Genomic DNA, 25,901 nt, shown 5'->3' with positions numbered 1-25,901 from the left:
TCTTCTTTGAATCTTTGGTTTAGTTAGGCCAACAAGATCGATTTTTCTTGCCATGGGAAGAGGTGCTTTGTGATGGGTTCGATCATGCTGTGTTTGATCCCAGTGACAGAAGGGGAACCAACACGTGTGTATCATTGCTATTAAGGATAATAAGATGGGGTCTATTTCTACATAAATAGATCTTGTCTACATCATGTCATCATTCTTATTGCATTACTCTGTTTCTGCATGAACTTAATACACTTGGTGCATGTTGTATAGCGGTCGATGTGTTGACTAATAGTAGTAGATGCAGGCAGGAGTCGGTCTACTAATCTTGGACGTGATGCCTAGATATCGTCATGATTATTCGAATTTCTATCAATTGCCCAACAGTAATATGTTTACCCACCGTATGCTATTTTCTCGAGAGAAGCCACTAGTGAAATCTACGGCCCCCGGGTCTCTTCTTTATTATATTTTCCTTCACAGTCTATTTTTATTTGCTTTTATTTTCAGATTCATACAAAAATACAAAAATACTTTTCTGCAAATTTTTTATTTATTTTATCTCGCATTCTCGCGAGATCTATTTATCCAATCTACTACAATTTTACCTATCTTTTTACCCGTGAGGGACTGACAACCCCTCTCTTATGTTAGGTTGCAAGTATTTGTTCTTTGTGTGCAGAAGCTTTTTACGTGGTGTTGCGTGGTTCTCCTACTGGTTCGATAACCTTGGTCTCATCACTAAGGGAAATACCTACTTTAGTTGTCCTGCATCATCCCTTCCTCTTTGGGGAAATACCGACGTAGTTAAAGCCGCATCAATAGGAATTTCTGGCGCCGTTGTTGGGGAGACATAATCAACATCTATTACATTCCTAATCAAAAATCTCATCTCCTTGCAATTTACACTATTTTCATTTGCCTCTCATTTTCCTCTCCCCCACTTCACGAAAATTTGTTGTTTTCTTCGCCCTCTTTTTCGTTCGCCGTTTTCTTGTCAGATCTGTTTTTGAGTGCAATCTTGTTGCGTAGTCACAATGACTGAAGAGAACACCAAGTTGTGTGATCTATCCAATACCAACAACAATGATTTTATTAGCACTCCGATTGCTCCTCCAGCCACTAGTGCGGAGTCCTGTGATATTAATACCGCTTTGCTAAATCTTGTTATGAAAGATCAATTTTCCGATACTCCTAATGAGGATGTCGCGTCCCATCTTAACACATTCGTGGAATTACGTGATATGCAAAAGAAAAAAATATGTGGACAATGATATTGTGAAGTTGAAATTATTCCCGTTTTCTTTGCGAGATCATGCAAAAATTTGGTTTTCTTCTTTGCCTCGCAATAGTATCGATTGTTGGAATAAGCGCAAAGATTCTTTTATTACTAAATATTTTCCGCTGTCACACCCTAGCTAGTTCAAGCATTAGAGTGTGCATCATGTTTATTTTCCTCTTAAATTTGAAATGGGGATGACAGAACCCCCAACACCCCCCTGGAAACAACTAGGGTTTACTAAAATTATTTTCAATGAACGTGAAATGCCCTTCTAAAAAGTTCACCCTCTTTGTCTTGGGTTAGAACCTCTGGCAAAATTGGTGCACAATTTTCTAGGTCAACAGAAGGTCATTGAATTAAACCATAAGTATTTGAATTTGGGCATTTAAATGCTATAAAATAATTGAAATGCTCAAATAATTTTGGAAATAAATGTTTGCTGTTGGAAATAATCTAAATAGAGCCCACAATTATTTTCAGAATTTTTGGAAACGTTTTAGTATTTTAATTAAAGCCCAACAGTTGCAGTTAAATAGAAAAACATAAACAAATTAGAAAAAAAGAGAGAGAGGGAAGCCACCTGGGCCTTACCTGTGCTGGCCCAGCCCACCTGGCTCGGCCCAGCCGACTGGCTGCCAGTCGTCGTCCTCCTCCCGCCAGAAGGACGCGGAGCGCGTGGCCGGCGCCTACGGCCACACGCCGGCCACCTCCTGCTTCCGCCGACGCCTTGGAGACGTCCAGGGATGCCACGCGACCCCCACATCCCCGTCTCATCCTCTCGCACTCTCCCCCTCGTCTCTCTCACTCTCCCCCGTGATGGCCGAGTGCGAACCTCGCCGCCGATCGCTGTAGTTGCCACCAGAGCCACCCCCTCGCCCCTCCGACGAGCCCAATAGCTCCGCCTCATCGCCCTGCACCTCCCCGCCGACCCATGCGACTCCAACCGCCGCCGAACGCCGTCTTCACCCTCGTCTTCAACCTCGGGCACCCGAGCCATCTCCGGCCAATTCGCCGCCACCAGGACCTCCCCGAGCTCGCTGACCCCCTCTCCGACCCCGCTGTGAGCTCCTCTTCCTTTTTCCCTAGCTCCCGTGCTCGTTTGGCCCCTGTAGCCGCCACCTCCACCGCACCCGAGAGCTCCCCGCTGCCGGCCATGGCCCCGTCGTGGCCAGAGCCACAGTGGCTCGAAGCCAAGCCCACCATTGAGCTCAGCGCAGCACCAGGAACCCGTAGCCACCACCAGCTCCTTCTCCCGTGCACCATAGCCTCGAAACCAACCCCGCCCGAACTCCGGCCGCCGCCACGAGCTCGATTCCGGCGAGCTCGCTCCACCCCAGCTCCTCCCACTTGCCCCACTAGATGCGCGCGAGCCCCAGCTATGCGTAGCACGTCTCCGCCGTCGATTTGGTCACCAGGGGACCAAATCCGAAGCCCTCCGCCGTCTCGGCCTCGCCGGCGGCTCAACACCGGCGCGATTAGCCCCGCCGACCAGGGGTTTGACCCCAGTTTGACTCCCCTGAGTCAATGACAGGTGGGCCCCCTCTGTTAACTAAATCAGATTAGTTTTAACTAAAAATAATTAGCTTAATTAACTACTGACATGCGGGACCCACCAGTCAGGTTTGACCTGAACGTCACCCTGACGTAATGCTAACGCAGTAATTAAATTACTGGAATTATTCTTATATAGGAAATTCCAGAAAATAGTCAAAACTTCTAAAAATCATAGAAAATCAACCATAGCTCCAAATGCAAAGATTTATATATGAAAAATGATCAGAAAAATTCAATCTATCCATCTGTAATGGTTTCATGCATGACAAAACAAGTTTACCTTGCTGTTTAAGCAGAATAAGGAAATGCACTATTAAGGCCATGTTTAATGAGCTAATATTTGAATCTTTGATTCAAATGAGTTCATTCCTTTCTATTATAACTTGCATTAGGCCAAGACACATTCATATTGCCATGTCATAGCATGCATCATATTGTTGCATATCGTCATGTGTTGATTGTGTTCCGATGTGTTCTTCGTGGTAGGTTCTGCCTCCAAGGATATTCACGAGTATCCAACTGAAGGGCAGTATCCCACTACCACTCCATCAGGCAAGCAATCATTGATCATTTCGATACATACCCATGTTCTCGCTTCTGCTCTTGTCTACTGCATTAAGACAACGCGATTCAAACTGCTGTTTGTTACGGTAGTTGAACCCTTATCCTCTGCATGACCTGTCATTGCCACAGTAACTAGATGAAACCCACTAGCATGTGTAGGAGTTGATTGAGCCATGTATGTGATTCCTACCTTGCTATGCTTGCTATGCTTAGAGTTGCGTCAGGTCTGGTTCATCTGGGTGATGGGCTAGAGTGAAATGTTTATGTCGGTAATATGAGGGATGTGTTGAACATGTTTTGGTAAAGGTATCGATGAGAGGCCATGTAGGAGTACATGGTGGGTTGTTTCATTGAGGCCGTCCATAAGAACTGAGATCTGTATGTGTGAATTAAAATGCAGTTACTACCGTACATTGGGCCCGAAACCAATGGACCCTCTCGGCTTCTTAATCACCCTAGTACTCTGTCCAGGAGTTGCAAATAGTTTCTGGTGTTTGTAGGTTATGTGTTGGCGGCCGTGCGTAGCGCTGACCCTAGGGGTGGGCTATGTTGCGGTAGATACACCGTGGCCGGGTATGCAGGGCGCCCGTTAGGCGTCTCGGGACCCTGTTCACATCGTTCGGGGCCGTATGTGGAAACCTCGGCCGGACTCCCTGTGGATGGAACCTGGATAGGCGATAACCCTGGACTAGAGACTTAAGTGTTAGGTAGGCCGTGGCCGACACCCTCGCTGGGCTTCCGCTTGAAGGTTGCCGAGTACATGTCGTGTAAACGGCGGTAAGTGGTGAAAGCGTGTATGAAGAAGTACACCCTGCAGGGTATAAAACTATTCGAATAGCCGCGTCCGTGGTAAAGGACTACTTGGTTGCCTATACAGTTCATAGACAAGTTAATGGATACTACTAAAAGACTCAAGATAAGTGTGAGTACCGAGGATGGCCCTCTCGTAGGATGACGAGGGAGGATCCCCGGTGGAGTATTGTGTTGGTGAGTAGTGGACTCGTGTGCGAAAACTACTTTACTGGTGGAGTTCCGTAGGATAGCTTAGCCAAGAGTCAAAGCTAGCTTGCTGCATTAACCCCACCACCTTCTTGAGAATAAGCATGTTTAGTAGGTTCTGATGTAAGACTTGCTGAGTACCTTTGTACTCATGTTTGCTTAATTACTATTTTCAGACGACAACACCGCCCCCTCCGATGGGTTCTACGTAGACCTTGACGTCGACGAGTGACTAGCCACCCAGGTGGTGATCCTGGCCATGGAGGGCCCTATGTAGATAGACAGGCTTCGAGAAGCCTTCTTTCTTTCTAGAGTCTATACTCAGACTAGTTGCTTCCGCATGTGCTTGTATGATTGTATGACTTGAGTGTCGGGTCATGTGACCCCTATCTGTATGAACTTGTTATGTATGGCTCTCTGGAGCCTTTAAATAAATTAATTGAGTTGTAGAGTTTTGTTGTGACGCCATGTTGTATGTACTCATATCGGGCATATTGTGTGTATGTTTGACATGCTTGGTATGAGTGGGATCCGACAATCTAGTTATTTATCCTTGGCAGCCCTTCTTATGGGGAAATGTAGTCTAGTGTTCCTCGAGCCATAGTAGTCCGCTACAGCCCGGTTCACCGGAGTCCTGCTAGCCTAGCACTACTGCTCAGGACACTTGACTGGCCGGCATGTGTTTCACTTCGTTCCTATGTCTGTCCCTTCGGGGAAATGTCACGCGGTGATATCCGGAGTCCTGCCTAGCCTGCTACAGCCCGGGTTCCCCAGAGTCTTGTTAGCCCAGTGCTACAGCCCGGAATCACTCGCTGATGACCGACATGTTCGATGTGATTCATGTATGCATGTCTCCATAGGTCTATGCCGCTTTGGGTTCACGACTAGCCATGTCGGCCCGGGTTCTCTGTCATATGGATGCTAGTGACACTATCATATACGTGAGCCAAAAGGCGCAAATGGTCCCGAGCCATGGTAAGGCGACACCCGTGGGATACCATGCGTGAGGCCGCAAAGTGATATGAGGTGTTACTGGCTAGATCGATGTGACTTGGAATCGGGGTCCTGACATCCGCCCACAAAAATTATTTCCCTTAGAACCCAGATTATGAATTTCAAGCAACTTGAACATGAGCATGTTGCACAATCTTGGGAAATGATGAAACTAATGCTAAGGAATTGCCCAACTCATGGGTTAAATCTTTCGATGATCATACACAATTTTTATGCGGGGTTGATTTTTTTTTCTCGTAATATTTTGGACTCCACCATGGGTGGTACTTTTATGGAAATTACTTTGGGTGAAGCCATCAAATTGCTTGATAATATTATGGCAAATTATTCACAATGGCATACTGAATGAGCTCCTACTAGTGAAAAGGTTAATTCAATTGAAGAAATTTCTTCTTTGAGTGAAAAAGTTGATGTTCTTATGAAATTGGTTGCTAATAAAGTGCTCCTATCAATTTTAATGATATGCCTTCTTCTACTTTGATTTAGCAAAATAGTGATGCCATAGATGTGAATTTTATCTCGCGAAACAATTTTAATAACAATGCTTATAGAGGTAATTTTAATCCTAGGCCTTTTCCTAGTAATTCCTCTAATAATTATGGTAATTCCTATGGTAGTCCTTCTTATAATAATACAAATAGCTCTGATCTTGAGAATAATATTAAAGAATTTATCAATAGTCCAAAAGTTTTCAATGCTACAATAGAAGAAAAGCTAAATAAGATTTTTCAATGCTACAATAGAAGAAAAGCTAAATAAGATTGTTGATACGTCTAGAAGTATTGATAGAATTTCTCATGATGTAGACATCTCAAGATGAAAAATTTTGTGCCTAAGGTTGACGAATCAATTAATGATCTTTATGTTTCTATGGATGAAATTAATAAAAGAACCTCTATGCTTAGAGCTAGAAGAGAATTTTTAGAAAAAACGTTTTCTAGTGATTGCGTTCATAAAAGTGATGAAAATCTTAAAATGATTGGTGTTTCCTCTATTGATTCCTTGTTTAGTAAGATTAAGATTGATAATAAAGGGACCAAACAAGAGTTAACTTTAGCTAGAGGGTGTCCCCATAATTCGGAGAGTGAAAATCTTGTTGAGAAAATTGATAAAAGTGGGTTTGAAGAGGTGAAAACTTTAACTAGTGATGTGCCCACTCTTTTGGATTAAAAATACTTTAATTATGATAGTTGCTCTTTGATAGATTGCATTTCTTTGTTTCAGTCCATGATAAATTCACCCCATGCTTATGAACAAAATAAAGCTTTTACTAAACATATTGTTGAAGCTATGAGGAAAGCTCTACAAGAAAAGTTGGAATTAGAGATTTATGTGTGTTCTGCTTTATGTGACTTGGGTGCCAATGATTATACGATTCCGAAATCTTTATGTGATGTGCTTGGTCTTACCGATATTGAAGAGTGTTCTCTAAATTTGCACTTGGCGGATGCTACTATTAAAAGGCCTATGGGAAGAATTAATGATGTTCTTATTCTTGTAAAGGAATTAGGTGCCCATAGATTTTATTGTTCTTGATATTGATTGCAATCCGTCTTGTCCAACTATTCTTGGTAGACCGTTTTTACGTACTATTGGTGCCGTGATTGATATGAAAGAAGGCAATATTAAATTTCAATTTCCACTAAGGAAGGGTATAAAACACTTCCCTAGAACTAATATTAAGGCACCATATGAATCAATCTTGAGGGCATCATATGGATCTAGAAACAAAGATGGCAATACTTAGATCCTTCGCATTATGCCTAGCTAGGGGCATAAAACGATAGTGCTTGTTGGGAGGCAACTCAATGAATAAAATTTATTTTTGTATTTTTTTCTGTTCTTGAGTTTGCAAAATTATGCTACTGTTATGATTGTTTCGTTTTGTATTATAATTATTGTTTGTGCCAAGCAAAGCCTTTGGGATCATGTTGGGTGATAGTTGATTTGATCTGGCTGAAAAAGAGAAACTTTTGCGCCCAGGAAAATAATTTTCATTTCTAACAGAAGCGTGATAAAATACTTATTGTTTTTTAGAAGATTCATATACAAATTTCTCACGTTTTCTTAAATTTTCAGAATTTTTGGAGTTACAGAAGTATTCGAAATCTCTAGATTTCTATAGATTGTTCTGTTTTTGACAGATTCTGTTTTCTTTCCGTTGTGTGCTTATTTTGATGATTCTATGGTTTTCTTTGAAGAGTTTTTGCCATAGAAAAGTTGGGATGTAGTAGATACAATGCAAAAATAAAATATGAATGGGTTTTCAACAATACATATAGTTGTTATTTGCTTTCTTATACTAATGGATCTCACGAGAGTTTTGTTGAGTTTTGTGTGATTGAAGTTTTCATGCTTTGGGTGACTTTACGATGGATGAAGGAATAGGGATTAGCAAAAGTCTAGGCTTGGGGATGCCCATGGCATGCCAAGATAATATTCAAGAAGTATCTAATACTAAGCTTGGGGATTCCCCCGAGTGGCATCCCCTCTTTCTTCTAACAACCGTTAATATGCGAGTGTGTTTCATGAATGGATCAATGATTGAGCATAATGGGCTAGGGATAACTTGCTTTAGCGTTGATATTTTGAAAGACATGGTTGCTTGTTGATATGCTTGAGTATTAAAGTCCTCATGTCAAAACTAGACTATTTCTTTGAACCATATAAAAGTCCAATTGTCCATGCTATAAAAGAAAGAATATGTGATGAACATGTAGCAGCATTCCACATCAAAAATTCTGTTTTTATCATTTACCTACTCGTGGATGAGCAGGAATTAAGCATGGGGATGCTGATACGTCTCCAACATATCTATAATTTTTTATTGCTTCGTAATGTTATATTATCATTCTTGGATGTTTTACAATCATTTTATATCATTTTTGGACGAACCTATTGACATAGTGCCCAGTGCCAGTTGTTTTTTGCTTGTTTTTTACAGCGCGGGATAGAATATCAAACGGAGTCCAAATGCAGCGAAACTTTTTGTGGATTTTCTATGGACCAGAGACACCCAATGGTCGGAGAAGCACCTGGCGGTGCCCCGAGGGGGGCACAATCCACCAGGGCGCGCCTGGGCCTCCAGGCACGCCCAGGCGGGTTGTGCTCACCACGGTGGCCTCCCGCACCGCCTCTTTTCTCTATAAATACCCCAATATTCCTAAAACCCTAGGGGAGTTGAAGAAAATCAATTCCAGCCGCCGCAAGTTCCAGAACCACCAGATCCAATCTAAACACCATCATGGAGGGGTTCATCATCCTCATTGGTGCCTCTCTGATGATGCCTGAGTAGTCCTTTGTAGACCTACAGGTTCATAGTTAGTAGCTAGATGGCTTCCTCTCTCTCTTTTGATTCTCAATACAATGGTCTCTTGGAGATATATTTGATGTAATTCTCTTTGCGTGTGTTTGTTGGGATCCGATTAACCTTGAGTTTATGATCTCTTATATGCATGATTACTTATAGCCTTGTATTTCTTCTTCGAATATTTGGTTTAGTTAGGCCAACTAGATAGAATTTTCTTGCCACGGGAAGAGGTGCTTTGTGATGGGTTCGATCTTACGGTGTTTGATCCCAGTGATAGAAGGAGAACCGACACGTATGTATCATTGCTATTAAGGATAATAAGATGGGGTCTATTTCTACATAAATAGATCTTGTATACATCATGTCATCGTTCTTATTGCATTACTCCATTTCTCCAAGAACATAATACACTAGATGCATGTTGGATAGCGGTCGATGTGTGAAGTAATAGTAGTAAATGCAGGCGGGAGTCGGTGTACTAATCTTGGACATGATGCCTATATAATGGTCATTGCATGGATATCATATTGATTATTCGAAGTTCTATCAATTGCCCAATAATTATTTGTTTACTCACCATATGCTATTTTCTCGAGAGAAGCCACTAGTGAAATCTACGGGCCCCGGGTGTCTTCTTTATTATATTTGCCTTCATGATCTATTTTTATTTGCTCTTATTTTCAGATCTATTAATCCAAAAATACCTTGCTGCAATTTGTACTTATTTATTTTATCTCGCATTCACGCAAGATCTATTTATCCAATCTACTACAATTTTACCTATCTTTTTACCCGTGAGGGATCACTACTGCAGGTTGCTGCTAATGCAACACTACGATCAGAGACCCTTCGATGAAACTGTGTGCGATGCAATAATCGCAAACGATGGTGTAAAAAAACGTCAAAAAAGGTGCAAAACGTTTGCGATGGCGGTGTCGGTGTCAAAACCGGCGGATCTCGGGTAGGGGGTCCCAAACTGTGCGTCTAGGATCGATGGTAACAAGAGACGGGGGACACGATGTTTACCCAGGTCCGGGCCCTCTCTATGGAGGTAATACCCTACATCCTGCTTGATTGATCTTGATGAATATGAGTGTTACAAGAGTCGATCTACCATGAGATCGTAATGGCTAAACCCTAGAAGCCTAGCATGTATGACTATGGTAATGAGTATATGCTTTTTGGACTAACCCCTCCGGTTTCTATAGACACCAGGGGGATCCAGGGTTTACAAAGAGTTGGTTACATAAGAAGGGATCTTCATCTTCGGTCGCCAAGCTTGCCTGCCACACCAAGGAGAGTCCAATTCGGACACGGGTACAGTCTTCGGCCTTCATGTCTTCACAGCCCATCAGTCCGGCCCATATATAATAGGCCGGACGCTCGAGGACCCCTTAGTCCAGGACTCCCTCAGTAGCCCCTGAACCTGGCTTCAATGAATAGGAGTCTGGCGCGCAGATTGTCTTCGGCATTGCAAGGCGGGTTCCCTTCTATCCGAACTTCAAGATAGTCTTTGGATGCGATGATAGTATCCGCACCTGTCACACACACCATACACAACCGCAGAGAGAATATATTCTTACACGAGTTCTGTCCGTTGACAACTTTTTCGCAGCACGATATTACTTCTGACCGGCCATAATTTCAAACAGCTTTCATGTTTCGACGCCCCATGTCCTGAGACGCGGTTGCCATTGGCATGTCTTGTCAAAGTAGAGATCGTGTCCCCTTATCGTGGGATTATCATCAATGCGGGCATGGGTAACCCAACCGTGCCGTTTATACAGCCCTTGGGAATAGGCGAATCTTAAGGCGAGTGAGGATGCGTTTAATATTTGTTGCCTTTATGAGGGGATAAGGATTCCCTCTTCCTCTCTCACGCCCTCTCTCTATCTCCGCCTTTCCAATCTCGAGCTCCGGCACCCAAGTTCTCATCTCGTTTCCACTCAAGCACCCATGTCCGGATCTGGAGGTCAAGGAAAGTGGATGGTCTCCTCCGTCAAGGAGGAGGACATTACTGAGCTTCGGGTGGCCGGATACTTGGCGAAGGAGATCACTCACCGCCTGCCGACCGAGGGACGAGTCGTTCCCACGCCGAAGCCCACCAATAGGTTAGTGTTCATCCCCCATTTCTTCCACGGGCTAGGGTTTCCACTCAACCCTTTCGTCCGCGGGCTGATGTATTATTACGGGATAGATTTCCATGATCTGTCCCCAAATTCCTTCCTCAACATCTCGGTGTTTATCATCGTGTGTGGGGCCTGCCTCCGCATCCAACCCCACTTCGGGCTATGGCTCAGTGTCTTTAACGTGAAGCCGAAGGTGGTGGATGGCCAGCACGCGGAGTGCGGAGGAGCCATGGTGAGCAAGCTGTCCAACATCTCCTGGCCCAAACGTACTTTTGTGCACATGGTAAAGGAGTGGCAGAAGCAGTGGTTCTACATCACAGAACCTCGCGGCACCACCTGGGCTGCAGCTGCCGAATTCCACTCCAGCGCTCCCATGCGACTCACCTCCTGGGTCGAGAAGAGTTTGGATTGGTGTTCACCTGACGAGCTGATAGCCCTGCTGACGCATGTTCAAAGCATGGTAACCAAGAACGTCAAGCTTGTTGATCTGATCCAGGTGATGATATTTCGCTGAATCCTTCCGTGCCAGCGCCGAAGCCACCCCCTATGGGACTTCAACCCGAAGAAGCACCAGAACGGGGGTCCCCATACTTGCCTGCCTGCGGCCCGTGGCATGGCTGAGCCAGCAGGCCGTACGACCCATCTTCACCAACAAAGCATCCAACACCCTCGTGAGGGTCCAAGCCTCGCGAGGCGGACGACGCAAGGCCTCCTCTGGAGTGTCTTAGCTAGGCAGGCTCACGAGGAGCAGAGATATCAAGGCAGGGCAAACCTCACAAGGCCCTTGTGACGTGAGCCATGACGCACGACACCAGGCGGGCGCCAGCGCGCGCAGCGTCCTTGTTTCCTCTTTGGTGCTAAGGAGGCCAGCATAGGCGAAGAGTACCGAGGCATCAGGAAAATGTTGCTATATTGGTGCAATGAGACCAAGACCAGGAGGACGCCAAGACGGAGGTCATCGTGGAGCCCAAGATGGCGTCACCACCAGAGCTTTGGTAGGCGAAGACCACTTTTGTCAGGATAGCTTGTACTAGCTGCCCCCCTTCAAATTGGCCCACCTTTTTTGGCTCACTTGCCGCTCGATATTTGGGAAGAGGACCAGGGCCTATATAAGTAGAGCTAGCCACCATAGTAGAGGCATCTCATCTTAGCTTGATCCAACCCGATCGAGAGCCTACTCACAAGAACACCTCAATCTCAGGAGGTTGTTCTTCCCTTGTACTGTTCATCATCAGCCCTAGAGGCAATCCACCACCACCACACTTGAGTACGGTATCACACCACAATGGTGACCCGAACCAGTATAAACCTCATGTATTTCCGCATTGCGAGTTCATCGAGTTCGTAGGCGAGATCTTAGCGAGCTAAGGCGTAGATTGGTGGGAAGCAAAGACTTCGCACGCACCCAGTGTTTGAACCTTAAGGGTTTGCTGGAACCCCACATCTGACATAAGGCGTGCCAGGTAGGGGTGCGCCGGAGCTCCTCCTCCACCGGCCAGCTCGTCGACGCTCCTCAGCCACAATGTCCGGTGACTCAAGGGCCGGCTCCAACCGCTGGGCAGCCCGGCCAGCCTGGACAGCACCGCGTGCTCATGATGGTCTCAACCCCGCACTCCAGGCGGCACGGGCACCGCCAAACCCCGTCGGGCGTGGGAAGCACGGCCAGGCATCGTCCACCCTCACCCCACGACAGGTACGGGCTGCCGCTAGAGCGGCGAGCCATGCTGCAGCAATGGCGCCACAATCACGGCGGGAGCAAGCAAACATGTGGGCAAAGCTCACCATGGCAAGGGAGCTAGTGCGGTGCAGGCTGATGGAAAGCGGTCGGGACACACTACTGGAGCGTGTTGCCGAGCTGCAGGATGCAGCGGCATCGGGAGCACCACCCTGCTGCTATCGACATCCTCCCAGGCCACTGCAGGGACACACGGCGAACCTCACCACATTCGCGCGCCATCAACTATGCCCGGGGGCTTCACCAACATTAGCACGGCCAGCGGCGTAGGGGGCTCCGACTCCCCCATGCCGCCCGCGGTGGGCGCGGGCGCAAGCGTCGCCCCCCATGATCCCAGCCGGATGCCGTGCCGTCATCCCCAGGGCGCCACCATGGGCCGAGTAACATGGAGCCTGGGGCACCACGACGAGGTGTTCGGGGTGACGCCCTGGAAGCCTACATGCCCCGCATGATGGACCAAGGGTACGCACCAGAGGACGACCCTGGCTCGTTCATTGGAGAAGATTGGGGAGAGGGACTGCTAGGAGTAGAAGCCTTCCAAGAACCAACGGAGAACCACAACGATCGCACCGACAACGGAAACTACAGGGTACCACTAATCTCTCAGGAACAGGCTTATGCTAACCATGGGCTGCAGATGAATCAGGTTGCAGCGTCGATCGAGACCCTGGCATGGCGGCACCCGTTCCATCAAGGGAAACACGCTGGGGGCCACCGGGAGGGAGCCAGGAGCAAGGCCCCTCCCCAAGGCACGCGAAACCAGGGGACACCCGGAGGTAGGACCCGTGGTCGCCGAGGGAATAGCTGGCGTCCCCTTTCCCTCTTTTGTGTCGTCCTGGTGACCGGTCGGCTCAAAGGAGGTCGAGGGTGGCGCAAGGTGGGGCCCTCGTCTAGCGATATGAAGCAAGGCCGGTACCTGTGAAGAAGGCCCGGTGCCTGTGAATCTCGCCGACCGTGACACTCTCACGTAATAATGAGTTGGGGTTGCCCTGGAGTCTCAGGAGCACCGGCCTCAGGCCCTGGGGCACCCTCCCACGCCTAGTGGCAGCACTTAGCTCTGCGCTGGTGAGAAGACTTGAAGACCCGAAGACTAGACTAGGTGCCAGACGCGACCTTTTGCTTTGGATCTCTCTTTCTGTGGCTTTGCTTTCTAGATCTGGACTTAAGTTGAAGCTGAATTTTTATCGATGCGCGTGGGGGTGCCTTTTCTCGTTCGAGCCGTTTCTTACCCTCTAGTACTCGTTTGGTTTGGGACTTATGTCCATCGCCTTTTCCTCGCAAAGCTCCTCGCGAGTCGGACCACGCAAAGCACACGCTCATCAAGCACGCGCTAGCACTGCGCCTGGTGCTCACCTCTTACGGGGCCCCCTCAAACGGGGCCATAAGCTCCGCAGGATTCTCAGGAACTCATCGCCTCACGACCCGGCCCTAAGTTGGCGCTGACTAAGGTAAACCACGTCAGGGAGCTCACCCCAGCTTCATTAGCTCACGAGGACACATACCCACATCGCATAGGAAAGTAAAAAGTGCAATTTTCTTACACGAGGGGCTCCCCCTCTCAAAATGCTCTTACAAAGTCTTCCAAGGGCCACACCCGAGTTTTGTGTGCAGGATGAAACAACAGGCGAACATGGGGTCAGCTAGAGACATCACTCGCTACATCACCCGCGGACGCGTCACTCACGTCGATGTCATCTTCGTCGGTATCGCCGCCGCCGTCGGTGACGCCCCCATAACCGTCATTGACCACGTCACCTTCATCTGCGACGACCACCACCGCGACATCCTCTGAGGTGAAGGCCCTGACCAACGCGTCGACATGGTCCTCTACCCAACGCGCCAGGTCGCCCCAGACGGCCGTGGGTACGGGGGCAATGGCGGCGTCGAAGTCGAAGTTGGGGTCGGCATTCAGAAGATGGCTGAATACATGGGAGAAGGTGCGTTGAAGTAGGCCATGACCCCTCTCCTCCACAAGCTGTCGAGCTTTGGCAGATTGAGCCTCCATGTGCGTCACCACCTCAGTGAAGAAGGTCAGGTGGCTGGCATAGTCATTTGAGTGAGGGGTCGGGGCGTTCTCGTCGCAGATGTAACCCAGGGCGGTGTTGGCCTTGTTCCGAAGGTCTTGAAGCATAGGAGCATGCTCGCGCTCTAGCATTCGGCGTTGGAGCACTTCCTCCCTATTTTGCTGTGCGACGGCCTCGGTGTCGTCAACTCGTTTCCGGAGGGAAAGAAGCTCGGCGCGGGCGGAGGCCAAGTCCGCCTGCGCCGTAAACAGGGCGGCGGCTGTGGCCTCCGCACGCCTCTCGGCCTCGTCCAATCTGGGCCTGAGGGCGGCGGCCCTGCCCGCACCCTCTAGACTGGCGAGCTTCAGCATCAAGTCGTACCTGCCCTCCAGATCTGCGCGGACCTCAGCCACCCGACGATCCTCCTCCTCGACTCCGGCTTCTTGGGCACCGACGGCATCTTCTGCTTGAGCGACTTGACGCCCCCTCATCTCCAGTCGCTCGAGCTCGAGGCTGCGCTCCACAGCTTCCTGGGCCAGCGTCTCCTCGCGCTGCCGGACCACCTCTTCCTCCGCAGGCGTCCCCCTCAGTGATGCAAAAGCGGCCCCGCGCGCCTCCACCTACTGCTCAAGGGACGCGCACCAGGCCTGAAGCCCCCATGCGCGATCCTCCGCAGCCTCGTGGCGGCGATCGGCCTCGCGAGCTTCTTCCAAAGCTCGCAAGCAGGCCTCATTGGCAATCTTGAGGGACGCCTCGGCCTTCGCGTTCTCGAGGTCCCGCTGATAGCGACCAAGGTTGATGGCCACATGCAGCTTGCGCCGCTCCTCCACCAACTGAAGACCTTCAGCATCAAGACGCGAGTCGACACCAGCAAGCTCTTCACCGAGGCGGCTCATCGCACCCATCGCCTCCTGGAAGAGCTCGTGACGGACTACGCTGCGCCCGCGCTCGATCTCGAACGCTCGACCCGCCTCGTCCTCCACCTCGGGGGCTACTGGTGGAGCATCAAGTGGCGTGCCACCTCCCGGTTGGGCGCTGGGGGCTGGCGCCGTGCCTGGCATCAGCCCATCCTCGCAAGGAGCCCATGCTCATCGGGGCTCGCTGCTTGAAGAGGAACCGAAGACCGAGGTCAGCCAGTGACTGCTCATGAGCAGGGGACGAGTCTTGGGCACGCGTGCCAAGCTCCACACCAGACTGTGGGCAAGGGGCGGCCAAACCATGGACTCAGCACGTCCCGAAGGCGGGGATGCTCCTCCGACCGTCCCAGCTCTAGGGGCGCCAAGCAGGCCAGGAACGCTCAATGCCGACAGGGGAGTTGATGAAGGGGGAGCCCGCCTCTCGGAAGACGCAAAAGCTTTAGCAGAAGGAGCCCTGGAGGACAGGCATCAGGATAAGAAGACCACACGCAAAGAGCCACGGCGATAAGATGCTTACGCGTCAATAGCGATGTGCTTCCGTCGCTTCAACGACCCGAAGATTTTGCTGCCGCTGGGGGATCCCTTCCATTTACGGAGCTCCTCAAAGTCCACAAAAATGCGGCCGAAGCACTGGATGTGATGGACGGTGCGCGGCGGAGCCGAAGAAGACACAAGAGTGATGGCCTCAGGGGAGCCCGGCTGAGGCGAACAGCCTAGCTCTTTCCCCCTGTGACCTCCCGAGGCTCCTGGAGCCTCAGCCTCAGGAGCCGCATGCCGCGTCTCCTGGGCAACCGACGCCTCAGGAGGGGGGTCGTGGGCCACCGAGGACGACGCCCCCGGATCACCACCCGGCATGTGCTCCTCAGCACCTGAGCTGCCGGTCCCCGTTGCAGCTCGCTCCCCCGCATCGTCACCTGGGGCGAGCCCGACACCAGCGGCAAAGAAGGGGACCATGATGACGGGGTTCTCGCGGGGCCCTGTCAAGCCGACTAGGCGCGGCCCCCACTCATCAAAGGAAGGCATGTTCGCGGAAAATGTGACTTTGTTCTCACAGCGGTACAACATGCAGCTGTTCCTGGGCATCTCGTCTGGCAGAGGGACACCTGATAGGACCGTGAGCACTGTCTGCCGTGCAGTGAGAGGAAGCCCCTCCTCCTGAAACCTCATGTTGTCTTGTCTGCTGAGCAAGTCCCACATCGGGCGAGAGTGGCGCTGGAGTGGAGCAACTCGACGCCTGGCGAACTCCCTCACCACCATGGGCGTAGTCACGCCAAGGTCCTTCAACCACCTCAGCCTGGACCAGACGGGGGCAAGGCAGGGGCTCGTGAGCTTCTGATGACCCCTGTTGGAGTTTGGAATAGCAGGCCCCACCAGAGCTTGCAGCAGAGGGTTGAGTATGCCTGCGTCAACAAACACCCATCGCGTACGGAACTCGCTCGTGGATGAAGGGATCTCAAAGTCAATCCCCGTGCCTGCCGTTGCAGCCACAGCCTAGAAACCCACGCACCCTGAGCTCTGCCGGGGACTGGTGAGATGCAACGAGAAGAAGTGGCGAAGGAGTACCACGGAGGGGGCGATGCCCACCATGGCCTCACACACGAAGGCGAAGACGGCGAGAAGGGTCACAGCCTGAGGATCGAGATGGAGCATGTGGATCTGATAGTGCTCGAGCACCGTGTTGAAGAAGGCGGAGAAGGGAGGAATCAGGCCAGCCCAGAGGGCATCAATGAAGATCGGAACCTCGATAACTGCCCAAGCCATGCTGGTGCGAGACGCGGGCCACTCCGGCATCTCTCCCCACTCGTTGAAATTGGAGGCAAGCATGGGGTGCACCTTGTCCATGGCCCCGTCGTTGAGCACCCGAGGCCGGCCGAGCATCGGCTCAAAGGATGGAGGCGCAGTTGGCGAGGACAGAGGTTTCCTCCCCTTTTTGGCTTGTTTTGGCGCCATGGCGGTGAAGCGGGCGGAGCACAGGTCGGATTGAGAAGGCGGAGTAGGGTGTCGAGGCAGCAGGGAGATGGGAAGAGCCGGGCGTGGCGATAGAAGAATAACTGTGTAAGAGGCGGGGCTGCATAGCTAGGCGGATTCAAGGGCAACATGGGGAAGCGAAGACGCCCACGTCCAATCAACCACCACGCGTCAACCGAGGCCGCATGCTTTGGGGGCCCGCAGCGCTCCGTACTTGGCTCTTGGCTTCGCCGCGAAGCCAAGCCCGAGCGCACCTTGGGCCCGGGGGCTACTGTCGGCGTTCTGGGAGCGGGGGTCCCCAGACTTGCCTACCTGCAGCCCACGGCGTGGTTGAGCCAGCAGGCCGTACGGCCCATCTTCACCAACAAATCATCCAAGATGCTCGCGAGGTCCAAGCCTCGCGAGGCGGACGACGCAAGGCCTCCTCTGGAGTGGCCTATCTAGGCAGGCTCACGAGGAGTGGAGATATCAAGGCAGGGTAAACCTCATGAGGCCCTCGTGACGTGAGCCATGACGCACAACACCAGGCGGGCGCCAGCGCGCGGAGCGTCCTTGTTTCCTCTTTGGTGCTAAGGAGGCCAACGCAGGCGAAGAGTATAGAGGCATTAGGCAAAGGTTGCTATATTGGTGAAACGAGACCAAGACCAGGAGGACGGCAAGATAGAGGTCATCGTGGAGCCCAAGACGGCGTCACCACCAGAGCTTTTGGCAGGCGAAGACCACTTTTGTCAGGATAACTTGTACTAGCTGTCCCCCTTCAAATTGGCCTGCCGTTGTTGGTTCCCTTCCCGCTCGATATTTTGGAAGAGGACCAGGGCCTATATAAGTTGAGCTAGCAACCATAGTAGAGGCATCTCATCTTAGCTTGATCCAACCCGATCGAGAGCCTACTCACAAGAACACCTCAACCTCAGGAGGCTGTTCTTCCCTTGTACTATTAATCATCAGCCCTAGAGGCAATCCATCACCACCACACTGGAGAAGGGTATTACACCACAAAGGTGGCCCGAACCGGTATAAACCTCGTGTCTTTCCGCATTGCGAGTTCGTCGAGTTCGTCCGCGAGATCTTAGCGAGCTAGGGCGTAGATTGGTGGGAAGGAAAGACTTCGCATGCACCCCAGTGTTCGAACCTTAAGGGTTTGCCGGAACCCCACATCCGACAGTCAACACCACGTGGGACGTCGACAGCAGTCCGGAACGACGCCCTCGCACTAAGGCCCACGCCGCATCGTAAGTGACATGGCTTGCTAATGCGCGCATCCGGCCCTTTCTCTTCATTATCTTGACATAGTCATTGTACTATTGCAGTCCGGCCTTCGAGCTTATCCAGCGATCTTCATCTAGAGGTTCGTTGGCTCCGTCGGAGATGGCAAGCATGTCGCCACCGCCTTCTTATTCCCCCGGGGCCAGGGACAACACCGAAGTGTTATCCCAGAGGACCGCTCCGAACCGTGGAGGAGCCCAGGACACTGCCCGGGAGGCGCCACAAGGTGAGACCTCCACTGCCGGACACATGGGGGATCCGATCCCCATGGAGACTGGCGAAGAGGGCCACATCCAGTTCAGTCCTCAACCGAATACGATACCGGAGACTCATATGGCTTTGGAGTCGGGCGAGCAGTCCCCTTTGAAGGAGGGGGGTGCGCCGCTTCCACCGGTGGCCCCTGTTCATCCAGGGGCGCCGGAAAACCTGATGGAGGTGCTATGAGGTGCCTCCGTCGTGGACGAGCACCGTGTCCTTATGGGTGCGGTGATTGAGAAGGTTTAGTCCGCCAAGAGTGGACTGAATGAAGCCTGCAGCAGCATGTTGACGGGTTTCGAGATAAGAAAGAGAAAAAACCCATGTAGACAGTGGCCCCTGAGACACTGTCCGGTGTTCGGCAAGAAGAACCGTATAGAGGATCAATCTTTCGTTATAGGAGACTAACGTAATATGTATGAATAAGCAGGCGTCGTTGTTGGCCCAACCTCGCATGCTGCTGATACGTCTCCAACGCATCTATAATTTTTGATTGCTCCATGCCATCATATTATCTATTTTGGATGTTAGTGGGCTTTATTTTACACTTTTATATCATTTTTGGGACTAACCTACTAATCGGAGGCCCAGCCCAAATTGCTGTTTTTTTGCCTATATTAGGGTTTCGAAGAAAAGAAATATCAAACGGAGTCCAAACGGAATAAAACCTTCGGGAGCGTGATTTTCTCAACAAACGTGATCCAGGAGACTTGGAGTGGGCGTCAAGAAACAACGGAGGAAGCCATGAGGCAGGGGGCGCACCTACCCCCCTGAGCGCACCCTCCAACCTCGTGGGCCCCCCGTTGCTCCACCGACGTACTTCTTCCTCCTCCTATATATATATACATATATATATATACATACCCCTCAAAGATCCAGGGGCACCATGAAAACCTAATTCCACCGCCGCAACCTTCTGTCCCCGAGAGATCCCATCTCCGGGCCTATTCCGAAGCTCCGCCGGAGGGGGCATTGATCACGGAGGGCGTCCACATCAACTCCATGGCCTCTCCGGTGATGTCTGAGTAGTTTACTTCAGACCTACGGGTCCATAGTTATTAGCTAGATGGCTTCTTCTCTCTCTTTGGATCTCAATACAAAGTTCTCCTCGATCTTCTTGGAGATTTATTCAACGTAATCTTGTTTTGCGGTGTGTTTGTCGAGATCCGATGAATTGTGGGTTTATGATCCAGATTATATATGAACAATATTTGATTCTCCTTTGAATTCTTTTATGTATGATTCGTTTATCTTTGCAAGTCTCTTTGAATTATCAGTTTGGTTTGGCGTACTAGATTGATCTTTCTTGCAATGGGAGAAGTTCTTAGCTTTGGGTTCAATCTTGCGGTGTCCTTTCCCAGTGACAGCAGGAGCAGCAAGGCACGTATTGTATTATTGCCATCGAGGATAAAAAGATGGGGTTTATATCATATTGTGTGAGTTTATCCCTCTACATCATGTCATCTTCCTTAAAGCATTACTCTGTTCTTATGAACTTAATACTCTAGGTGCATGCTGGATAGCGGTTGATGTGTGGAGTAATAGTAGTAGATGCAGAATTTTTTCGGTCTACTTTTCGCGGACGTGAGGCTTATATACATGATCATACCTAGATATTCTCATAACTATGCTCAATACTATCAATTGCTCGACAGTAATTCATTTACCCACCGTAATACTTATGCTCTTGAGAGGAGCCACTAGTGAAACCTAGGGCCCCCGGGTCTATCTTTCATCATATTAATCTTACAACACTTAGTTATTTCCTCTGCCGTTTATTTTACTTTGCATCTTTATTTGTCTTTATCATAAAAATACCAAAAATATTATCTTATCATATCTGTCAGTTCTCACTCTCGTAAGTGACCGTGAAGGGCTTGACAACCCCTTTATCACGTTGGTTGCGAGGTTCTTATTTGTTTGTGCAGGTGCGCGGGACTTGAGCTTGATATCCTACTAGATTGATACCTTGGTTCTCAAAAACTGAGGGAAATACGTACACTACTTTGCTGCATCACCCTTTCAACTTCAAGGGAAAACCAACGCAGTGCTCAAGAGGTAGCAAGAAGGATTTCTGGTGTCTTTGCCAGGGAGATTCGCACCAAGTCATGTCAAGATTTGACTCCTAACAACGAGCCATTTTTGGCACCGTTGCAGGAGTCTACGCACAAGTCAAGACATACCAAGTACCCATCACAAACCCTTATCCCTCGCATTGCATTATTTGCCATCTGCCTCTCGCTTTACACTCCCCCACTTCACCTTGCCGTTTTATTCACCCTCTCTTTTCCATTCTTCGCTTTATTGCTTGCCTTGTCATTATGGCTAGTCCTCTATCTTCTCCGTTGTCTCCTGAGAATGAAGTTCTTAATTTTAAACAAAGGGAGGGAGAAAATCTAAAAGACGCTTGGTATAGAATTTGCAATGCTCAAAATAGATCTACCAAGAAACAATCTACTTCCGTTCTTCTTCACAATTTTTATGTAGGCGCTCCTCCTTGGTATAGATATATTCTTGATACCATTACCGGAGGGAATTTCTTGGGTAGCCATACTTTTGATTCTTATAATGCTATGATACACTTGTTTGGCTCACCACCTCTTTTGGTTAATGGAACTATGTTAACTTTGGAACATGTGATGAAAAGGCTTGAAATTATTGAGAATAAAGTTTCTACTTTAGAGTTGATTGATAATTTGGATAAAAAGATGTGCAACCAAATTACCTAATATGGATCTAAGGTGGGAGTTACTCTGAAAAGTTTTAAGGAAAAAGAACCCATAGTTAATGAAAGAATAGATCAAGATTCTACTAGAATCGACAAACTTGAGGGAATTATCAACAACTTGGGGTCCACTTTTTCTTCTGCTAAAAATACTCCAAACCCTCCCACTAAAATTGCCAAGCTTGTTTATGTTCCTAAAAATAAGGGTGAATCCTCTAGTAAGGAAACTGTGGATTTAAAATCAATAAGTGTTCATCCCAATCTTTTTGCTATCATTAAGGAACCATTTGCTACAAATGATTTTCTTGATTTCGTGCCTAGGAGTTTGATAATTAATAAAAATAAAGAAAAACCTAAGAGTTATAGGTGTCTTATTGAAGAATTACCTACCAAAGATGGCAATACCTAGATCTATCTTTGCTTTTATGCCTAGCTAGGGGCGTTAAACGATAGCACTTGTTGGGAGGAAACCCAATTTTATTTTTATTCCTTGATTTTTGCTCCTGTTTAGTAATAAATAATTTATCTAGCCTATATTTTGTTTGTGTTTTTTGTGTTTAATTAGTGTTTGTGCCAAGTAGAACCGTTGGGAAGACTTGGGGAAAGTGTTTTTGATCTTGCTGTAAAAACAGAAACTTTAGAGCTCACGAGAATCGCTGCCATTTTTATTTGGAAAGTGATATTTAGTTAATTATTTTCTAAGATGATTAATAGATAAATTCCTCATGTCCAGCAATTTATTTTAGAATTTTTGGTGTTCCATAAGTTGCGTGAGCTACAGATTACTATAGACTGTTCTGTTTTTGACAGATTCTGTTTTTCTTGTGTTGTTTGCTTATTTTGATGAATCTATGGCTAGTAAAAGAGTTTATAAACCATAGAGAAGATGGAATACATTATTTTTAACACCAATATAAATAAAGAATGAGTTCATTACAGTACATTGAAGTGGTGTTTTGTTTTCTTTCTCTAACGGAGCTCACGAGATTTTCTATTTTGAGTTTTGTGTTGTGAAGTTTTCAAGTTTTGGGTAAAGGCTTGATGGATTATGGAACAAGGAGTGGCAAGAGCCTAAGCTTGGGGATGCCCATGGCACCCCAAGGTAAAATTCAAGGACACCAAAAAGCCTAAGCTTGGGGATGCCCCAGAAGGCATCCCCTCTTTCGTCTTCGTCTATCGGTAACTTTACTTGGAACTATATTTTTATTCACCATATGATATGTGTTTTGCTTGCAGCGTCTTGTATGATTTGAGTCTTTGCTTTTTAGTTTACCACAATCGTCCTTGCTGTACACACATTTTGAGAGAGACTCACATGATTTGAAATTTATTAGAATACTCTATGTGCTTCACTTATATCTTTTGAGCTATATAGTTTTTGCTCTAGTGCTTCACTTATATCTTTTAGAGCATGGTGGTGGATTTGTTTTATAGAAAGTATTGTTCTATCATGCTTCACTTATATTATTTTGAGAGTCCTTTAGAACAACATGGAAATTTGCTATAATATAAAAACTTTCATAAGAGTGCATTGAATACTATGAGAAGTTTGATACTTGATAATTGTTTTGAGATATGGAGATGGTGATATTAGAGTCATGCTAGTTGAGTAGTTGTGAATTTGAGAAATACTTGTGTTGAAGTTTGTGATTCTTGTATCATGCACGTATGGTGAACCGTTATGTGATGAAGTCGGAGCATGATTTTTTTATTGATTGTCTTCCTTATGAGTGGCGGTCGGGGACGAGCGATAGTCTTTTCCTACCAATCTACCCCCTAGGAGCATGCGCGTAATACTTTGTTTCGATAACTAATAGATTTTTGCAATAAGTATGTGAGTTCTTTATGACTAATGTTGAGTCCATGGATTATACGCACTCTCACCCTTCCACCATTGCTAGCATCTCTAGTATCGCGCAACTTTCGCCGGTACCATAAACCCACCATATACCTTCCTCAGATTTACATAGCCATTCTGAGATATATTCTCAAGCAACTTTCCACCATTCGGTTATTATGACACACTTCATCATTGTCATATTGCTTGCATGATCATGTAGTTGACATCGTATTTGTGGCAAAGCCACCATTCATAATTCTTCATACATGTCACACATGCATCATTGCACATCCCGGTACACTGCCGGAAGCATTCACATAGAGTCATATTTTGTTCTAAGTATTGAGTTGTAATTCTTGAGTTGTAAGTAAATAAAGTGTGATGATCATCATTATTACAGCATTGTCCCAAGTGAGGAAAGGATGATGGAGACTATGATTCCCCCACAAGCCGGGATGAGATTCCAGACGAAAAAAAGAGAGAAAAGAGGCCAAAAAAAGAATGAGAGAAAAATATAGAAGGGACAATGCTACTATCATTTTTTCGCACTTGTGCTTCAAAGTAGCACCATGTTATTCATATAGAGAGTCCCCTATGATATCACTTTCATATACTAGTGGGAATTTTTCATTATAGAACTTGGCTTGTATATTCCAATGATGGGCTTCCTCAAAATGCCCTAGGTCTTCGTGAGCAAGCAAGTTGGATGCACACCCACTTAGTTTCTTTTGTTGAGCTTTCATATACTTATAGCTCTAGTGCATCCGTTGCATGGCAATCCCTACTCACTCACACTGATATCTATTGACGGGCCATAGCCCGTTGATATGCCTAGTTGATGTGAGACTATCTTCTCCTTTTTGTCTTCTCCACAACCACCATTCTATTCCACCATAGTGCTATATCCATGGCTCACACTCATATATTGCGTGAAGATTGAAAAAGTGTGAGAACATCAAAAGTATGAAACAATTGCTGGGCTTGTCATCGGGGTTGTGCATCATTTAAATATTTTGTGTGGTGAAGATAGAGCATAGCCAGACTATATGATTTTGTAGGGATAACTTTCTTTGGCCATGCTATTTTGAGAAGACATGATTGCTTAGTTAGTTTGCTTGAAGTATTATTATTTCTATGTTAATATTAAACTTTTATCTTGAATATTTCGGATCATAACGTTCATGCGACAATAAAGAAAAATTACATTGAGAAATATGTTAGAAAGCATTCCACATCAAAAATTCTTCTTTTATCATTTACATACTCGAGGACGAGCAAGAATTAAGCTTGGGGATGCTTGATACATCTCCAACGTATCTATAATTTTTTATTGCTCTATGCTATTATATTATCTATTTTGGATGTTAATGGGATTTATTTCACACTTTTATATAATTTTTGGGACTAACCTACTAATCGAAGGCCCAACCCAAATTGTTGTTTTTTTGCCTATTTTAGGGTTTCGAAGAAAAGGAATATCAAACGGAGTCCAAACGGAATGAAACCTTCGGGAACGTGATTTTCTAAACAAACGTGATCTAGTAGACTTGGAGTGGGCGTCAAGAAACAACGGAGGAATCCACGAGGCAGGGGCGAGCCCTCCACCCTCGTGCCCCCCCCCCCCCCCCCCCCCCCCCCCCCCCCCCCCCCCCCCCCCCCCGTTGCTCCACCGACGTACTTCTTCCTCCTATATATATCCACGTACCCCCCAAACATCCAGGGGCACCACGAAAACCTAATTCCACTGCCGCAACATTCTGTACCCGAGAGATCCCATCTCGGGGCCTTTCCTGGAGATCCGTCGGAGGGGGCATTGATCACGGAGGGCCTCTACATCAACTCCATGGCCTCTTCGGTGATGTGTGAGTAGTTTACTTTAGACCTACGGGTCCATAGTTATTAGCTAGATGGCTTCTTCTCTCTCTTTGGATCTCAATACAAAGTTCTCCTCGATCTTCTTGGAGATCTATTCGATGTAATCTTCTTTTGCGGTGTGTTTGTCGAGATCCGATGAATTGTGGGTTTATGATCCAGATTATCTATGAACAATATTTGATTCTCCTCTGAATTCTTTTATATATGATTCGTTTATCTTTGCAAGTCTCTTCGAATTATCAGTTTGGTTTGGCCTACTAGATTGATCTTTCTTGCAATGGGAGAAGTGCTTAGCTTGGGGTTCAATCTTGCGGTGTCCTTTCCTAGTGACAGCAGGGGCAGCAAGGCACGTATTGTATTATTGCCATCGAGGATTAAAAGATGGGGTTTATATCATATTGCATGAGTTTATCCCTCTACATCATGTCATCTTCCTTAAAGCATTACTCTGTTATTATGAACTTAATACTCTAGATG

Source organism: Triticum urartu, chromosome 5 (genome assembly GCF_003073215.2).
Source record: "Triticum urartu cultivar G1812 chromosome 5, Tu2.1, whole genome shotgun sequence".
NCBI lineage: Eukaryota > Viridiplantae > Streptophyta > Magnoliopsida > Poales > Poaceae > Triticum > Triticum urartu.
The sequence above is the reverse complement of the archived record's forward strand: the minus strand, read 5'-3'. Positions refer to the sequence as shown.